This window comes from Haliotis rufescens, unplaced genomic scaffold (genome assembly GCF_023055435.1).
Source record: "Haliotis rufescens isolate VD_foot unplaced genomic scaffold, xgHalRufe1.0.p SCAF_16, whole genome shotgun sequence".
Lineage (NCBI taxonomy): Eukaryota > Metazoa > Mollusca > Gastropoda > Lepetellida > Haliotidae > Haliotis > Haliotis rufescens.
This window is the reverse complement of record NW_025963846.1, coordinates 11,270,163-11,291,883: the sequence shown is the minus strand read 5'-3', so window position 1 is coordinate 11,291,883 and position 21,721 is coordinate 11,270,163. Positions and strand designations below refer to the sequence as shown.

Below are 21,721 nucleotides of genomic sequence, written 5' to 3'. Positions count from 1 at the left end.
GTCTGGGAATATGGATATTTTTGAGGATATCTTTTGTAGAGAAGAGTGAGCACACTATTTCAGATGATAAATATACAAAAATATTCACGATCCCTAATTGTTTTGTTCAGCATACATCGGTTACTAATAATGCCATGAAACTTGAACGGTAATTATTATATTTAGGTGCACCTTGTTAAATCGAAGTCCTGTCACTATCCAATGTATGCTGAAATATCCAAAGTTCGACACAGGCGGAGTACCGATATTAAGTCATAGCACCTGTAGTGATTCGTTCGGGACAGCGCTACATCGTCTTAAACGATATATCGAGCCATAAGAGTTCGAGTTAATGATGTATTACTGTGAACTGTATGGGTGTTGAATCGAAGCTTCTCTGTAAACAAAATTCCATTTCATTTTTGCTTCAGTCGTTGATTATAGGTTATATAACTGGTGGGCATCGCTGTTAGTCAGAATCATAAAATTAGTTCTAAATTATGTGAGTGAGTATGGTTTTACGCCGCTTTTAGCATAATTCCTGCAAAACGACGGCATGGGCGCCAGAAATGGCCCTCACACATTGTACCCATGGCGGGAATCAGGGGTACACCACCCGGTCTTCGGCGTGACGAGCGAACGCTTTAACCACTAGGCTATCCCACCGCCCCTCTAGATTAAAGTAATAGCTCATGATCTTAGGGAATAACGGATTAGCTGCCCCCGAACTGTGCATTACGGTGTCCACACCCCGGCGAGAGACTTTCAAAACTAATTCACGGGGGACAAACAATCCGTAATATGGATGTGCTTGCAAAGAAAATAAAGATCCATTGTACTAATGACGTCACGCAAAAAGAAGTGACATCATCAATGGATGACGTCATCTTTGTGTATTTGAGACAATTCTCGCTCACAATTTCCAATGGTGAGTTTTAACACCCCACTCGTTAATCACAATTAAACCCCGATGCTATAACTATATTTGATAGAAGTGGGCGGGGTGTATCCATGCTATCCAACCAGTTTCCCTGGGATGCCTCCAATAAGCTATAATAAAATAGTATATAATAAATTAGCTATAGATTCCAACCCTTGATTCAGTTGTTTAGGGTTTCCTTTCTTACGACAAGCAAAGTCGCCTTTTTCATCAAGTATGGGTAGCTGAAGGCCTATTCTACCCCGGATCTTCCTATTGTTATTGATATTGACATTATTACCCTGTCGTGATGTTGGGATCTAAATAACTGTAATTAAGGTAGCTCACCGATATGCTAGGAGAAAATAAGAACATTCATTCATAAGTTCTGTTTAGAGAATGACAATGTTCAACGGCCTGTTGCTCGTTTAGGTCAACGTTTTGTACACAATGCCATGTGTGAGACGGTATCGGACATAAAATCTTAAAAAACCCAGCAGCACCGCGACATCGAATAATGGTTAAAAGGAACTGGGACATCGAATGATCTGATTTACTTAACAACAGCAGGTACCGGGACATCGAACGAACTTTTCAGCTCAGATATTCGATGTGCCGGGCCATGACCACTGATACGTTGACCCTGTGGCATTAAGGTAATAGCTATCAACATAACTATTAAACACTATAAACATATGTTAAAGACAATGTACTTGTGATAGAACCACTTGTATCAGATGCGCGAGAGCTGCCAATTGGTCTGAACGTCTTTCCCACTATACGCCATGTAATAACGTACCAAGATGGCAGCAAACTCTCTCATTCGGTGCGTTTCGGTCAAACAGGACCTCGTTCGGAAACAATACTGAAGCTGATATTGTTCACGTGACTATCACATGACAGACTAACATCTAGTCTCTAAAATGAACATATTTTGAGAAAAAAACACTTTTTAAATTATAGTTATAAAAATATTATAAAAAGGACCCCAGAGACTTTCTTCATTCTCATTAACTGTAGTAATCTAGACATGACATATATTATAGACTTGCATGTACTGTATTGGTTATATTTGTTTCAGGGTCTGTGTGACAGACTTATCACATGGCACAACATGACCTTGCGGCAGTCATGGCCCTTATATAACTGTCCAAACAGTTTTAGATTAGCTTTTTCCAACGTGTATACCTAATTTCTGTTACGAACTACTAGAGAATTGCGGCAGGATCTGTCGTTACTCGGTTCACATTGAATATCACTACACCATTTGTCTCCCCGAGGTATAAAATAGGGAGCGGAACAAGCCGATTGGAGCCGAATGCAGACTTCCATTATGCATGTATCGCGGCTATGGTGGAAGTGTCACAAGCGTATATATTTCATCTCGACGTAAATAAACCCCAGATGACCTCCCGCTGACCACATACTTGCACACACACTGGACATTACCACGACATCGCCGTCGGTATCCCGCGTGTATTGTCACTGACAGAGAAACACAACAAGAGGGCGTGCATCTTTTTCATGGGGTATGTCTACTGATTTATTGGCGCATTGTGAAGTACAGGAAGTTGGTATGTCAGCACATCCGGTCCTGTGCGTGTACGTGATGGTCACCATTGTACGCTATCATATCTCATTGTACCGCATCGCGAAGTAGGAATTGTCCCGGTGTTGAGAAGTCACGTCCATCTTGACATTACCTATAAATCTGTAAGAAACGTGATGAATACAATATTGGGAATTGACACTCGATTGTGTATGTACTAAAACAGGACACAATGATATGTTTTTTTTATGAGATGTTGACCCGATCAGCGTGATAACTGTCCTTTTTTATCACAACGCTCTGTAAATTCATAAACCTGTTTGAGAGGGCTATGCCCTGGCCTCGTCCCACCCGTTTGATGGGTGATATCACCCATAACTAAAGACCCCTATACCTATTCACACACTCGCCCTACCCCATCACATTCCACATATCCCACCGCCACCCCCGCCACGTCGTACACATCACACCCATACCCATCACACCGCACACACCATACCCCACACATCACACACCATACACCACACATCATACACCATACCCCACACATCACACACCATACACCACACATCATACACCATACACCACACATCACACACCATACACCACACATCATACACCATACCCCACACATCACACACCATACCCCACACATCATACACCATACCCCACACATCACACACCATACCCCACACATCATACACCATACCCCACACATCACACTGCACACACCATACACCACACATCACACCGCACACACCATACACCACACATCACACTGCACACACCATACACCACACATCACACATCACAACGCACACACCATGCATCACACCACACACATCATACACCACACATCACACATCACACCCATACCTCCACACATCACACCGCACACACCATACACCACACATCACACATCACAACGCACACAACATACACCACAGATCACACCGCACACACCATACCCCACACATCACACTGCACACACCACACATCACACATCACACGGCACACCACAGATCATACCGCACACACTATACACCACACATCACACCACACACATCACCACACCGCAAACAACATACACCACACATCACACTGCACACACCATAAACCACACATCTCACTGCACACACCATACACCCACACCGCACACACCATACACCACACATCACACCACACACATTATACACCACACACCACACCGCAAACAACATACACCACACATCACACTGCACACACCATACACCACACATCTCACCACACATCTCACCGCACACACACACACACACACACACACACACACACACACACACACACACACACACACACACACACACACACACACACACACACACACACACACACACCACAACACAACACAACACACACAACACACTACACCACCAGTCACGGCACACATCACAACACGACACATGCCACACACACACACACGCACGCATGCACGCACGCACGCACACACACACGCACGCACACATACACACACAAGCACTATGACAATGTTTGTTCATCTTTCACCACGCAACACCACACCACACCACATCGCACCACAACACACAAACCAACCATTTTCCAAGTACAATACACCAAAATCAGTAATCTCAAACGCTTTCCGTTACAGTTTATAAAAAAGACGAACTCTTAATTAAATAATAAGAATGTGGAAATGAAAAAGAAAACAACAACATTCAAACAAATTTGTACTTGAATACTTCGCCCCAGACTCCATCTTCAACCAAAGCCCTCCACCAACTGTTGTCGCGTCCATCCTTTATTTGATGGCTATGAGTTGTGAACTCGCTGTCTTCAATAACCAATGATGCGCCAAGTCCCAACCTTTGTAGCCAGGAATCTACATTGTTTATTTAACACAAAGATCACCTACATAACATATTCAGAAATGTTCAAGCGAGATTTGGTGAGACCCCCTTGACCATTTGAAGTAGTCCTACATAGCGTGCCATTTGGAAATATGTGCCACATTGACCACTTAACTACCTGTGTCCAGGTGAAACGAACAAGTGGTCAGCATTCCTGTATGTACAAGGGCATGTCAATAGCAGGTACTCTCGACATGGCGACCTGTCAATCATCCGTGAAATATACAGTGTGGGAAATGTTGCCATGAATGAAATGTTAATAGAAACAGACTGGGTTTACAGTTGTTACCTATGTCGGGCTACAGTGTCAATCAGTGCTGCAATGTACACGAGTCAATATCATAGGTAAACATAATACACTCGTGACAATGTGGTTATGTCTCTCACTCCATAGTTCGGGTACAGCTCTACCATGATTGCATGGAAGAAAATGCAGTCTGGGCTGTAAGGCGTAAACGTGCAGCCCTGGTCGAGTATACTATACATGCCAAAGTGGCATGCGTGTACATTTCTCGAGGATGAGTTGTCTATTACATGAAGTATGTACATAATAACGTTTAAGTAAACAGTTCAAAAATCAAGTGGATGATGGAGTAATGTGTTCCCAGACGTAAGTGATGGAATATACTTTTCTGTTTACTGTTGGGCAAGACAAAGTATACACCCAAGTTTGGTGGTGGTTAGAGATGAAACAAGCCAAAAATGGTTATAGGTGGTGATGAAATTATCATACATGTTTTACGTATTATAATGACTTTTGTGTCCCATAGGTCATACTGGTCGGGCATCGTACACACGTACCTGAGCTTCGTAGCAATTTTATACTGTACAATGCGTGACACTCTAATATAAATCTTCTTCTTCTTCTTTTTCTTCTTCTTCTTCTTCTTCTTCTTCTTCTTTTTCTTCTGTAATTGATGCGGGTATCAGAGTGGTCTTTTTTACCATAAGTTTGCGGTGTTTCGGCAACTGTTTTCAGACTAGTAACGTTTTGATAGCGTTTGTAATGTTTTGGTCAAGTCTAGTTTTCAAGTGTATATGTCTTTTGCCCGGCAGTTTATATACAGGGTAAACTCGTTAACTCGTTTTATTTAGGTATTCGTAGTATACAGTAACATCGTGTTAATGGCATTCGGCTTAGCGACGTTTCACTGTATTTCAAACCAAGAAGTGTATTGTGTGTTTGTTTGTTTATTGTTTAACGCCGCACTTAGCAATATTCTAGCTATATGACGGCGGTCTGTAAATAATCAAGTCTGAACCAGACAATCCAGTGATTGACACCATGAGCATCGATCCACGCAATTGTGATATGATGACATGCATCAATCAAGTCAGCGAGCCTGACTACCCGATCCCGTTACTCGCCTCTTTTGACAAGCATAGTCACCTTTTTCGATGAGTTGCTGAAGAGTGTGATTTGTCGTTTAAGCTTCAAGTGGTGCATTGGGTAAAAGATATTATTTCGTACTGTTTTCGATATATTTCAGTATAATATATTCTTTATAGATAGTTAACCCGGAGATGATTACCATCTTATTCGTTTATTAAAACACGAATCAAAACATATCACATTATTATGTTAATATGCAATTATATGTGCAAAGTGGATTAAAACAAGGGAGTGTTAAAGTGTTTGTGGGTTATTAATTATGATTATGGTTAGGTGATTAGAAAGGCCTGTTTGCAGGCGGTCGTCGTACAGAAGGAGTGATGAGGAGCAGTGTCAGTCAACAGCAAACACTTACTGTTGTAACCAAATTATAAGAGTGCGGGTTCTGGCGGTAGGGCAGGACATGATTTCACTAAATCGATAATATAAAATAAAGATGATGCAAGGCACGCCCAACGATAACCTTTAGTGATCCACAACCATCATATAGGATCACCACATGCTTAGATGTTCTATTTAAGGGTACTGAATGTTTTCGAGACGTTTTCTGTGGAATTTAAAATATCCACTTATTCAAATTAGAGAATAATCTCTTGTATACAATGGAAAGGATAATCCATCAACATCCACAATCTCATTCTAGCTGTCATTAGTATTTCCTCTTTCGCAGAAAATAGGCACCCCGGTTCGCAGTGCAGTTATGTCCCTTATTCGCGTCAGGATCCGCTGATCATGAGTACAAATAATTGATTCGCCTCGATTATGATCCTCATCTTCAGCACCATACTTGTGGTCATGGTCTGCAAAACGTGGTTGACGTTTACGACCTATGCTAGCTTTCTCTATGATGACATGCAAGGATATTAAGCACATCTAGTGTCATTCACACAGAAAATATTAACTGATGACACATTCAGGTCACATTAGGCTGCATTTTGAATTGATAAAGAATTGCAATGTTTCCTTTGCTGTGTAAAAATGATCTATATTTATATTATATATTTATATTAATAATGACTTCACTTTTCCTAATTTACATGATTAGAAAGAAACGACCAATGTGCCAGTTTTATTTATTTGTTTGTTTGTGGTAGTTGTATAACTCCTATGAACGATTTCTCATAAAAATTAGGTCGAACCTCGTTATTTCGTAATTTTCCAGCTGTCACTTTACAAGATTACTCAATAGTCAGAAATAATTATCATGTCACTTCTTCTTGTAAATAACATCTCAATACACTAAATGGAATTTTATAGTCGTGTCATTATATTAAATGATCCCCCCTTGCCATGAAGACTGCAGTAAAATAGGTTTATAGCTGCTGAAGTAGAGCTCACCATTACTTCAAATCACAAAGAATACTACCAGATACAGTATCACAGGATGTTATATAATACTCGAGAGATGAAACTAACGTGATTTATAGTTGAATCACGAGCACCTGCTTCTTATAGTCCCTATGGGTGTTATGCAATATGACATGGTGTAATTGTCTACTGACTACGATTCTGATTAAGTTATCCTAAAGCATGTAATAAACGCCCTTGTGTTGTGTGAGCGCCCCATCACGGGTTAATAACCCATATTCATCATGTACAGAACCCATCGCGATATGGAGACAACAGATCATTGTGTAGGTTAATCTTTTTTCTTGAAAAACAGATTCTATCGCGGACCTGAAGTCGACAAGTGCAATTTCAGTTTGAGAGAAAAACATTAAGATGACAACCCGTTTGTTCATGAAATAAATTTAGGGGAACGCACTGAAGACTATTTTGAATCGGGTGGGGTATAACATTGTGTTGAACTTAACTATCTAATGTCCGGCCACACCACTTGGAATGGTTCATGCCTCGATGAGTTTGTTAAAAACAGACAATGCTATTTCTATGCGAACTGCGTTGCGGTTTTAAACCGATGCGTTAAGGTAATCAAGCCCTGGCCCCTCTGTGACTGTATATATTTCAGAAAGGAGATTAATGTAAGGAAATAAAGATGGAAAATATATGTAGCGTGAAAGAATCCATAGGGCGTGTTCTACATGATATATCTATACGCGGATGAAAGAAACCTTTGATATATAGCTGGTGTACTTAGTGGGAGAGATAATCCCAGCACAGATGTTCTGTTTTCTGCAGCAAATCATCTGTAAAGGATTTTGTGTGTGCATACATGAAAGCTGTGCTTCTGTAAAGGATTTGTATGAAGGTTATGGTCCTTGAAAGGATTTGTATGATGAGTTTAGAATGCTGTAAAGGATTTTTCGGTCATGATTGTGTTCATGTAAAGGATTTTATTCAGGTGACCTTATTTTGGTAAAGGATTTGTGTATGAAAGCTATGCCTCGGTAAAGGATCTGTATGAAAGTTATGTTCCTTGAAAGGATATGTCTGATAAGATAAGAATGCTGTAAAGGTTGTGTGACAAGATTGTGCTCATGTATAGGGTTTGTTTGAAACTACCTTATTTCGGTGAAACATTTAAAGCTATGAGTCAGTCAAGGATTTGTATGAAAGCTATACTTCAGTCAAGGAGTTGTATGAAGGCTATACTTCAGTCAAGGATTAGTATGAAAGCTATACTTCAGTCAAGGATTAGTATGAAGGCTATACTTCAGTCAAGGATTTGTATGAAGGCTATACTTCAGTCAAGGATTAGTATGAAAGCTATACTTCAGTCAAGGATTTGTATGAAGGCTATACTTCAGTCAAGGATTAGTATGAAAGCTTTACTTCAGTCAAGGATTTGTATGAAGGCTATGCGTCAGTAAAGGATTAGTGAGGGATGCTTCCTTCGAATATTTTGTCAAGGATATGCTCAGTGAGATCTGCAAACGTTTTGTTTTATAAGGTATTGTCTTTTCTCTCGCTTTTGTGAATTCAGTAACAATTAATTTAGGTTTTTAATATTTCATACCGTCTTCGTTGTAGTAAATAAGGTATTGTTAACTAAAAGTAGTGGTTTCCCTTGCAAGGCAATCCTCCATTAATTCCGTGCTCCTTCCAATACCAAAAGACGTTAAGATATGATACTTATTGTTACGCCGCTTGGCGCTCGACATTGAGGTGATAAAAATGGACTGGTCGGCTCGGAATCATGTAAGTGCGATAAACGTGAAGGCGACGTTAAACCCCATTTCACCTTACATCACCCACGGACCTATATAACATTATTCCAGTTATATCACGGCGTTATACAAGTCCGTGTCTCACCACAACCCGCAACAGCTAACTTGCTTTTCGGCGTTATTTAGTTTGGGTAACATGCTGGTCCAAAGTTTGAAAATAATATATGTAAATTTTATATGCTGTAAGAAATATCGTAAAAAATATTGTCTGTATAACCGTCGTAAGTTCCTCATTACATAATTTATAAAACCCCAGGGTTCGTAACTCTAATTTTCTTAGTATTTCAAATGCACTAAGTGGTTTTATAAACTTCTTTTTTTTATATTACATGCTTTGTACTGTGTAACATGTGTCTCATAGGCCTTTATAGGCTGGCTGGCGTTATTCTTTTTATATATATCTGCCTGTATTTTACCAAATTGAAATATTATGTATACAACGCCGGGTGACACTTAAATAAAACAATTTTCTTCTTATTTTCTTCTGTCTGAAAAGACGCAAAAACGGTCTGTACTGACGGGACTAAGCCTAAATTTACAAAGGAATCGCGATAAAACACCATTCACTCTGGAGCGCACGTTACAGAATTCCTGTTTGTTGTAATTTAAGGGCTCTTTTGTCACGAAAACACAGTTGTAACAATAGTATGATTTGCGTTTAAATAACAACAAAAACAAATATGATGTAACTCGATCAAGCTGCATTTTTCATGCTAGAAACTACATCAACCAGTTTGACCAGTGGCCTGTCAACAATGCATGTTTATATCAACATCGCTTGACCCTAGTTAGCCTCGTCAGCCTTGCCTTCCAACACACCCAGGTATGTCCGACAGGCAAAACGTAAAGAAAACCGATTGCTGCAAGTAATTATCCATCAACTGTTGACAATGAAGTGGTTAATTGCCGACAAACCATTGATTGATCACATTGTAGAGATGGCCAATTAGCCCGAAGCGCCCAGAGGAACTCGACGTTAACCCTTGAGGCGCCAAAAGCCAAACAGTCACCCCATAGTGACCTGTTAACGATCACCAGAGGTATCTTTTAAAATCAAAGACACCGACAGCCAATCATTTTTATCTTTTTTCATAGTATGGCTAATAACAATCTATTATGCTATCGTCAAATTATCACGGATTTAGGTTGTCCCCTCATTGTGAGATTGTTTGGAATCAACGGCCGTGAATGCAGAGATATGTAATCTGCCAATTAACGTTACCTTGGAACATCTTGTGATGTTGGTACTTTATACACTCCATTGCAATTAACGTCTGTATTATTCAGCAGTAGGATAGAGGCAGTGGGATATTCTAATTGATTTATCAGTAACGGTATCGGAACATCAATGGACTTTGAAGTAAATCCAGACCACCTTTATTGCTACAATATGCGATGCATCATACTAAATTAACAGCTGTCCCACGTGTACCGTTGTTTGAAGTTCCAAGTCCCCTCAGCCCGGATCAGAGGGGCGTGGAACACGTGCATGGTATTTGCTACTTTAATCCGGGAAGTATCTATTTAATTCTACAAGATTTTGTGCACACGTGTTTCATATTTCCGACTAAGAGGATTTACTTGGGTACTGTCTGAACACACGTGTTTCTGTGGGAAACTTGAATAGAGGTCGTTAACTCCGTTTCATTGAAGGTGTCGCTGCAGTGTCGGTGGCGATCCAAATGCCCACCCCCAAAATACCAGAATATCCAGAACCAGGCCATCATGGCAGAAAGAAAAAATATGTCTTAAACTTTCCCTTCACGTCTCACACATACACACACGCACGCACGCACGCACGCACGCGAGCTCGCACGCACGCACGCACGCACGCACGCACGCACGCACGCACGCACAAATGTATATAATAATATTATTAAAAGTGATCCTCCGTTAAGGGTATCGGGAGACCATAAAGCAGTGTTTAAATAACATACAAGATCATACAACATATTTGAATCATAAAATGCATAGGCACTCTCGTGTACACTCAATCAATAAAAGTAAATGGCGTTTCAATGCATTATGTTAATGCTTTCGGAAACGTTTAAGGTAGGCATTCGGGGGACATTTCCAAATTTGACGCTTCAGTGACAAGAATGATGCAATTCACTATTTTGACTTGTACCAACTGTTCCCGTGTCTTTTTCAGGTGAACAATTGACTGTCCTTTGCATGTGTTTGTGACGGTGCCTCCGATGGGGCATGATATGCTAAACCTTTTAGCGAACACCCGGTGTCATCACTTTTATAAAGTGATTCATGGGCACATGGTCATGACATAGTCGGAATTGTATGGTCGACTCTGCTTTTAGTAGATACTTCATATGAATATGAGAAGGGTTTACTCGCTTTTATTTGTATAACGTACACAAATATACCATTGTAACGTAAACTTGTGTGCTACTATAACGTGCACTGACGTGGCTCTGTGAACTGGTATGTTACCAAATGCAAAACTAGCGTGGCATCGAAACGTTACTGGTGTAGCGTTGTAACGTTGACTGGTGTAGCGTTGTAACGTTAACTGGTGTAGCGTTGTAACGTTAATTGATACAGCATTGTATCGCAAGTTGGCGTAGTATTTTATCCTAAGCTGGTGTAGCATTGTAACGTTAATTGATACAGCATTGTATCGTAACGTTAACTTGTGTGGCAGTTTATCGTGATGTGGCAATGTAACGTAAACAGGTTTGACATTGTAACAAGAACTGATGTGGCAGTGTAACGCGAGCTGGTGTATCAGTGTAACATAAGCAGGCGTTATGATACATACGTACAGTTGTTCGACTCATTTATGCTTGCTACGAACAATTTATGCTTGCGTTGCTTCGTACTTTTAACAAGTGGTCGACACGTACAACGCATTTCATCTTTGCTTCGTGCGGAGTTTCGTCATACATTGGTCGCTACGTACAGTTGACAAGTGGTCGCTAGGTACAGTTGACAAGTGGTCGCTAGGTACAGTTGACGAGTGGTCGCTAGGTACAGTTGACAAGTGATCGCTAGGTACAGTTGACAAGTGGTCGCTACGTACAGTTGACGAGTGGTCGCTAGGTACAGTTGACAAGTGGTCGCCACGTACAGTTGACAGATGGTCACTACGTACAGTTGACAAGTGGTCGCTACGTACAGTTGACAGGTGGTCACTACGTACAGTTGACAAATGGTCGCCACGTAAAGTTGACAGGTGGTCACTACGTACAGTTGACAAGTGGTCGCTACGTACAGTTGACAAATGGTCGCCACGTACAGTTGACAGGTGGTCACTACGTACAGTTGACAAGTGGTCGCCACGTACAGTTGATAAGTGGTCGCTACGTACAGTTGACGAGTATTCGCCACGTACGACGACGAGTGGTCGCCACGTACAGACGACAAGTGGTCGCCACGTACAGTTGACGAGTGGTCGCTAGGTACAGTTGACGAGTGATCGCCACGTACAGACGACAAGTGGTCGCCACGTACAGACGACAAGTGGTGGCCACGTACAGTTGACGAGTGGTCGCTACGTACAGTTGACGAGTGGTCGCCACGTACAGACGACAAGTGGTCGCCACGTACAGTTGACGAGTGGTCGCTAGGTACAGTTGACAAGTGGTCGCTAGGTACAGTTGACAAGTGGTTGCCACGTACAGTTGACAAGTGGTCGCCACGTACAGTTGACAAGTGGTCGCCACGTACAGTTGACAAGTGGTCGCCACGTACAGTTGACAAGTGGTCGCTACGTACAGACGACAAGTGGTCGCCACGTACAGTTGATAAATGGTCGCCACGTACAGTTGACAAGTGGTCGCTAGGTACAGTTGACAAGTGGTCGCTACGTACAGACGACAAGTGGTCGCCACGTACAGACGACAAGTGGTGGCCACGTACGGCTCATGTGGAAGTTAAAGGAATACTTGATCGAAGAATAAGATTGATTTTACCTGTGTTTTATTGAGATGACATATCGACTAATTACCTCGGTCCTTGTCACAACAAGAGACAATAGGTAGTTGTGTACCTTGGCATAAGGTGAAGGCATTCGATTTTCTATACTACACAGGTTATAGCGTACTCAACGAACCCAGGATTTTTTCAACTGTATTGTGTTTGAATTAAAACCAGTAGGCAGGGATCATGTACTGGTGGTGAAATAGAACACTAACATATTTGATCAACCTAACCGACAAATAATAACACATTCTTGTGATCAATTATCTTTCATAAGAACTTGACACACGCGTTATCATTGATAATTTAATTGAACGCGTCAACATGCACGAGTTCGTGTTTGTTATTCAACATTTCATTGTGTTATAATTAACCATCTGTGAGAATTATGAAATGAGAATACATTATTCATAAATTAATTGCTACAAAGCGTACAGCACAATGAAGGACAAGACCACGAGGCTCCAACTCGCCGTCCCTTTACTCGCCCCTTCGACGACAGGTGCGTCCCTTGGACTGTGGGTTTGAATCCCGGTTCGCCCCGATTATGTTTCTAGGTTGTCAGCACCATACCCGTGCACGTGGGTTTCACCGGAGTGGTAAACGTCTGATACCTGCATCACTTCGGGCTTTCCTCCCACATTAAGCTGACACGCCGTGATATAACTGGAATAATGTTAAAAGCGGCGTTAAACCCAATCCACTCACTCACACTCGACGACAGGTTTTTATACAGTCAAAGTATATTTATTTTGAATGTAGTAATTTCTCTCGTCACGATATGGCTGAAATATTGCCGATGTGACGTTGAATGTTAACTCACTCACCCTTTACTCGCGAACAACCGCTGCTACAATAACCTCTTATAATCGTTGACATTGTATTGTATACATATAGCAATAGTGACTTCAAAATAACTAAAAACCCAAATAATTGGGATAAAAAATGCAACTCTCTTCTCGCTACAGTGCTATTCGTTTCTCACTGGTACGTGTGAAAATCGTTGTTTGGTTTCAGTGTACGTTTTAATCATACCCTCTGGTTATTATCGTAACCCTGGGATGGTGAACATCATAAAATAGTATCAGGTAGTCCCCAGCCTCCAGAGGAATGCAGACAATATAAAATGCTGAAGAGGTGTCTGGAAGGGATACCCATTGGTTAGAAGGCGACAGATGTTGGCACTGCGAACCCAAGGCCAGCGAACGGTACACATAAACAACAGTTGTTCCCCGAACAATTCCTTGCCTGCTGCATCCGTCCCTGGTCTGTAACCTTTGTCATCCGACAAAAGACCCAACCGATTGCTTCACATACACTGACCGAATGACCCGCGACAGGTGCGCGTGTCTGCGCGTGCCTCCCGCGACCCCCACGGTCCGGGTGTCGGCTTACCCGCCTCGTGCCCGCCCCTGCCCCCAATTACAGAGGCTGTGTTGAAAGATGCATTAAGTTAAACCTTTGAAGCAAATATGATGAATAGAATTCTTGATGTAACCTCGGAGCCGACTTTTGAATGGGGTTCTGAGACCGTGGTCTTTATTGTGCAAAGGCCAATAGCAATGGCCAGACACCCTGCAGCGTCAGAGCTCTAGATAGGCCGCCATTACAGACCCATGACAAGGTCTTAACACAGTCAGCGTCAGGCAACAATGGCCTTTGAATTATGGTAAAATGATTATGCTGGTTTTTATTCAATATGTAACATCTTATGGAGGGTTACAGGTGTTATTCAAGTTTTCACACGAAAGAAGTAATCGTTGAATAAGAAAGGGTTGCCATATGTTTGCGAATAGTACTTGATTATTTATAAGTACTTGCCCTAAGAACAGCTTTATCACTTGGAAGCACTTGGTACTCTATCAATAAATATGAATTATAGATTTAAAAACCGATAAATTCATCGAAGTAATCGATCTTGAATTTGACTGTCAGAATTAGAATCAGAATCATTTGTTCTCGTGAAAACAGCCGTACATGAGAAAATACAAGAATATTTACATTAGAGTTACGAACATGATTTTATGATCTAATTTTGTTAGCAGCAGCAGTGGTAGCAGTACTAATAGATCGTTATTCATATAGTTCTTTGTTGGGGGTGAGTTTCACGTCTATAACAATCTATCCAATACACTGCCGGGCAACGGAAAGTATGTACCCATGTTTGATGAATGCTAAAATTGAAACAAACAAGAAATGATACTCGGTGGTTATATATTTCATACGGGTCTCCTCGTTATGTGTTGATTTGCAGTGTTTAAGCGACTGTTTCCAGCCTAGTAACTTGTAGGTAACGTTTGTATTTGGGTGGTCAAATTTAACTTTCATTTGCTCGGCAGTTTATTAATATGAGGCTGTGACCATTTGAGATCACAATTTTGACTTATATGTTTGTGACAGAATGGTAGAATACCTGTGGCTATTTCGAGGCTTGGTATCCAAGTTTATCATCAATTTTCCAAAATCATAAGGAATATCAGCTAAGATTGTCCATTGTACTATTCCGGTTATTTCATGGGCATATGTTTATGAATCACTATCAAATGGTGATGGTATCAGATGTTCGCGAAAAGGTGAACGTATCCTGCCCCACCGCTTACACCCTGATCAAACAACTTTTAAGAAAGAGTAGTATGACGCTCTTTGAAATATTCGAAGAAAAGGCACAATCGCTTATACTTCAAAAGTCATACAGTCTTGTGGAGACTATTTTGTCACTCTGAATCTTTATGGGCAGATCTAAAAATAAAAGAGATGAGACGGTCGGATGAAAACATCGAAACCAAGAAACCTTTGTAACTTGGCACGATATTTGTTTGTTTGTTGTTTAACGCCACACTCAGCAATATTCTAGCTATATGTTGCAGGTTACGGAAAGGGGCGAGTGGTGACGAATGTATAATTTGATGTTATCCACCACGCTGTCTACACATATTGGAAGTATGTCATTTAAAACTCGTTAAATTGGACAGTGAAATGGTCAGGTGGTGATAAGAGTCTGGGTAAGCGGACCATGGTACTAGTGATTATAGCGTGAACTCTGGAACTATAAATATTTCGTCAAACAATATCCTAGCACTACCCCCAACCCCCATTCATTAAGATTGTTTATTTGTTTGTTCGTTGTTTAAGGCCGCATGCACTAAGCAATATTCCAGCTCTATGACGGCGGTCTGTTAATAATCGAGTCTGGACCAGACAATCCAGTGATTGACATCATGAGCATCGATCCACGCAATGGTGATACGATGATATGCATCAACCAAGTCAGCGAGCCTGACCACCCGATCCGTTAGTCGCCTCTTACGACAAGCAGTCTCCTTTTACGACAAAAATGGGTTGCTGAAGACCTATTCTACCCCGGAATCTTGACAGGTCTGCGGCATGATGTCCAATACTGGAGTGGCCCAGGTTGTCTGTACAGTGTACCCCGACCGTCACAACGTTCGAGGCAGGGGAAGCGTGACAGGGGTCGTTAGGAACTGAAGACCATGTCGTGTAGCTATCTAATTTGCCTGAAAATGACCATGTTTTGAAAGAAGGCATTAGTAAGGGCCCTCACTTCGCTAACGGCGATGATAACAGGTTATCTATGACCAGCCCCGGTGTGTTCACCGATCTCTGGCAGAAGACGTTAACTCTCTTTTACTTTCGTGTAAAACCCAACTGGGGGTCTCGGAAATGTTAATGGGTAACTCTACACACAGCTAGGGGTCAGCGGAAAGTCCATAATTAATGAATAGACAAGGTCCGATTCTTAACGCTAATAGACCTATGGTATTTCATGGAAGAACTAGTGGTTTGTGAAGAATGTTTGTGTCATGCGTGACCCCTAGACTGTCTCCCAGTCCCCGAACCATATTATTTTCATTTTCCCCAACCCTAACTGTAATGCTAAAGTTGTACATGAAGCAAGTCTAGATTTTAATCCGAATCTCCCATCTCACTGGAGCTCTTTTTCAATTTATATGTAGTTACTTGTTTCTATCAAATTATATTTTTAGAGACTAAGCGTTAGTCTAGCGCGACCCCCTCTGTGGCGAAATGAAACCCGAAACGCTATTACCATACCCTTTCTTGAATACCTAATAACAGGCTTGAACGAAATACCGCATAATATCATAATTTATTCCCCATCTATGAATTCGTAAGTCATGTAATGGTTGGCATTGTGTTGGTAATGGGTCGCTTGTTGATTGTATATTTGGATCAATCTTAATCTAATCTTCTTAACGGATTAGGATTAGAGTAATCACGTGTGCCGGGTGTCAGTTGTCATGCGTACAACAGACTAACAGTACCCTCTTCGACACAGTGTAACCGTGGCATGTGTGAAAATTATCACCTATTTGTAAATGGAGTTATCAGCATGTGTGAAATCTGACATCCACATGTGAAACAGTGATGGTGTATTACTGATAATTGAAAACATGGGTGATTGGCACCGGTGATTGACAGGCAGTGATATATACACGTCACCCTGCACCGTGCAGTGTCGCAGTCCCTCGAGAAGCACGTGCGTACATCTCACCAATGTAAGTACACACTAGCAGCCATGGAATAGGCTCACCGCTTGGTTTTCATTCAAGGAACCAAGGACCAAGGATAACGTATAGAGTTTCCCACCTAACCAAAATTATCGAAGATGCAATCATAAATATGTATTTTCCTGTACTAAATAATTCTTCTTGGGATGTATCTTGGTTAATGATACTATTGAGTGCAGAACACATTCTATATTCGCGGCAGTACATATATGTAAGGAGATACCCGATAGTATATCACTTAGTATCACATTTGTAGATAAAGTAAATCTCGAATTCTTTGGAACCATAGAGTCACCCATAGCTCGAGACAAATATCGATATTAGATCATGTATCGATGAGTTATTAATGTCGCTACAGGCAATAGTACATGTTTCCCCACACCCATAACCCATGTCAAAACACGTGACACTGCATTGAAATTTTCTGCTGCTGAGACAGTGACGGTCCCGGTTTAAGAATAACAGTACACTAAGAAATATCTTTTGATAACATATAAATACGGAAGCCTTTCGAGCCATTTGTTATTTCTTTTATTTCTTGAACTTTCAAGATGCTACGTTGAAATTTCAAGATACGTAAGTAAGTATCTTGAAATTTTAAGAAAAAACAAATAGCCCCTGAAGGCTTCCGCGCTCAGGGAATCTTTTCATTTTTAAAAAGTTAACAAATCTAAATTTGACAAAGTATTGTTGACTTGCGTGTTGATATTTGAAAATTAAGTTAGAACTAGAACAACGTTTTATCATTTGTCAAACGAACATTCTGATTTAAATCAAACTAAAAAAATATTTTAAAGAAATAAGCCATTTCCAAAATATACTGACCGGTATAAATACGGCAACACAAATTATTACAGAAAAAATGGTTACATATTTGTTCATCGACATAGTGTCACAAAAATAATGTAAATATAATGTGAGTATTTTATTTAATTATTCTTAATCGTCGAACAATTGTGGTCTTCGTCTGAGGTATGTAACATTTCATAACAATCTGGGGCGGTTGGGTAGCCAGGTGGTTTAAGCCTTAACTCGTCACGCCGTTGACCAGGTTCGATTGCCCCCATCCCACATTGGAACAAAATGTGAAGCCCATTTATGGTGTCCCCCGCGTTGAAATGATAGGAGACCCGTGAAGATCCGGGGTAGAATAGGTCTTCAGCAACCCATGCTTGCTGGAAAAGGCGACGTTGCTTGTAAGAGACGACTAACGGGAGTGGTCAGGCTCGCTGACTTGATTGATGCATGTCATCGTGTCCCAATTGCGTGGATCCATTCTCATGATATCGATCACTGGATTGTCTGGTCCAGAATTGATTACTTACAGACCACCGTCATATAGCTGGAATATTGCTGAGTGCGGCGTAAAACTACAAACAAACGGAATGGCAGGAATGTTGTTAAAGCGGCGTAAAAACGAACTCACTCACTTATATCAAACCCGTATTTTCATGTTAGCCGTTCCCTTATTTTTCCCCATAGGTATACATCGGTTGAATAATCCTCTACACATTACTGTATACTCAGATTATCGTTACCTCTTAACGAAGACAAACCCGTGTGATTGCTGCACAAAGCTTAGTACTAAATCATTCATCCGATTACGTCATGTGAGCCCCAGGGTCAACTTATTGTATTCTGGAGAAACTGACCACGTGACAGTATTACATTCATATTAGTACTGACCCATAAGCTTCATTTAACACTTTTTATAAGTGTAATATACCTTACGAAGCTTATCTACCCGGTGTGCAAGAGCATCTTTGTATACAGTGTATACCCGGTGTATAGGAAGCTATACATGTATACTCTAAGCGTATACACTGTAGTTATTCTGACTGGATTTGTTCCAGACATGAGGTAGGTGGGTTAGAACGCTGGGGTCCGACTCATTTAATACGTTCTTGCGTTTCCAACATTAAAATCTTTGCTTGATTTCCAAACTATAGAATACCACGCTCATATCGTTATCTGCAGATTAATAATCTTTGGAACTGGATGACCTTATTGAAACGGCTCCTCCGATATGTAGCGTTCATCATATTGATGTATATAAAATGATATCAAGCTGGGACATGTTGGAATACCTCGTGAGACCAATATGAGTAATGCGTGGTATAAAAATGATTAATCTTAGCAATCACTTACACCTATTGTAGTAAATTGTTTGATGATAACGCTCCAGCTATATTACAGAAGTGAATACACTTAGGAGATAAATATTACGTGTTTTAAAATCCGCGGGTGTTCTTGAGATTTCGATGACCAGACATTTCATTTAGAGCTTACGGCGTTAGCAAGAGGTTTCATTTCTTGCAATTTCCGTAATTCCCGTAACACGCTCTCCCTACCTGCGTAATCTCTCACAGTAGTGAGACAGACATGACGTCACGCTGGTATATCATTACGTCATGATACAATGATGACGTCATATACTTCCGCGATAACTTTCCCCGTCTGTGTAGCAGAATGTGGACAAAAGGATTTACATCACATTTGTGCTGATAATAAATATGGATAAAACAATTATTTCATTGGTGTGGTATCCATTTTGCTTGATCGAATTTTACTGGGTTTTATTTTTCAAAATTATTTTTCAAAAATAGTCATACGCAGTGAAATCTCCGATTGCAGCACACATAATCCTTATACAGTTTGTCAAACAAAGATGCTGTTTTCAGATTGAATAGCATTTGAAGAATGTTTAGAAAAATTACACGACACGATACATGCAGAGATGAGTCCATTAGGTGACAGGATCCGCTATTCGTGGGTTCGAATCTCTGATTCGATCCGATTATGATCCTTGTTGTTACAACATTCAAGTACATGTGGGTAACGCCCTGTGTCGCTTGAGGTTTCCGGAGACTCGCTCCGAACAAATCGTGTCAGGAAGTTGTCGCTATTAGTATAAGATATTCTAAACACTGCACACACGCAGGGATTGGCGCTAACCCCTCATTATGAATAATTTACAATCTGAAGCACAAAACTGTTCGTACTGTAAAGATCTGTCCAACAATGGAAGCACCCGGTGTAGCAAGCGGTATCCGACAAACTCCACTGCAACAAAGCTTCTTGGAAATTACACAAAACTCTAGCAGACAGTAACAATGCGACAAAAGCATATTGATAAACAAGTAATTATCTTCATAAATATTTCATATCAGTAACGATTTGATAACCATAATCAACCATACTTTATGTTGCATTTTTCGAAGTCTCTCGCCCATGGTATCGTTTAAGCACACACGTCAATGGCTGGGTCTAGGTATACAGGGCGAACTGTAGTATACGTCGGTGTGTCTAGTCATGCAGGTAGCTCGTTCAGTTGTCAGTCTCATTGATTTTCATCTGTCATTCGTGAGTCTGGAGTCAGGCTATGTTCCCACATGTATTATTTACCCACTATAAACACTGTATATGTCGGTCTTTGAAGTGCTCAGCAAGCTAGCTTTTCAGATGTCGCCTTTTAGCAGAAATGAAGGATTATGATTGTAAATATTTAAGTCACCGAAGTCTGTGGTGTACATTCCTGGTTTTGGAGGTAACCGACAGACTGTACCTGCCCGAGAGTTGATGATGGTGTTGAGTTGCAAGCTGTGAGTATAGATACAGACAGACAGACAGATTGTTTATTTGAGTCTCACCTCACAGAAATAATTACATAAATACATATAAAAGGACATAAAAGTGAGCCACCCGTTAAGGGTTACGAGAGACTTAAAATGTATCACAGTATGTACAGCATAAATATATTGGTGTAAAAGGGGTATGAAAATATACTACCCGTAACTAGCGATATAAAATATTGTTTCTTCGTTGGAGAATTAAAAAGCAGGTTTGAGCTGTAAATTATACATAATATTTAAAAAGTACAATAATAAGTATAGAAACATGTGCCGTGTAGGTAGTTCTGTTCACGCATATAGGTATCTTTATAGAAGTCTTCTCAAGTGTACCGCCCCTTTGATAAATAAAGGTCTAGGTATATAAAGAGCTAGGAAGAGGCACGTTATGATGTTATATGGTGGGATGTTTAACAGCCATGTTTCTACCAGTAGTTGGTACAGAAACTAAGCTGCGACTTACGAGGCGAGTCAGAATTAAATTTACACCCAAATAAATATATACTTTGCAAAATTTTAATTTTGGATTGATAATCAATAGACACCAAGGACGTGGAATGTACTACGGTGAGTGAGTGAGTGAGTGAGTGAGTTGGTGCCACCTGATCATGGATGTTAGTGATTTGATTTTGATATTGCGGATTTGAAAATAAATATAACTTGTGAATCATGATGTAATAAAGATGCTTTAAAAATACTTGTGAAGAGTATTGGTAACGTCGTGAACATTGTTACAA

At 40.7% G+C, this 21,721-nt stretch overlaps 1 protein-coding gene across 6 annotated transcripts in view; it reads left to right on the top strand.

Moving 5' to 3' along the window:
- The window catches only part of LOC124134874, a 42,323-nt gene that overhangs the window by 14,657 nt on the left and 5,945 nt on the right, over positions 1–21,721 (top strand). Inside the window, exon 1 of one of the 6 annotated variants that reach the window (XM_048396864.1) lies at positions 4,892–4,961. The exons of the other annotated variants lie outside the window; for them this stretch is intronic. The gene's annotated coding sequence lies outside the window, so the exon portion shown is untranslated. Of the gene's footprint in view, positions 1–4,891; positions 4,962–21,721 lie in introns of those variants that run through there. 6 annotated transcript variants of the gene reach the window in all.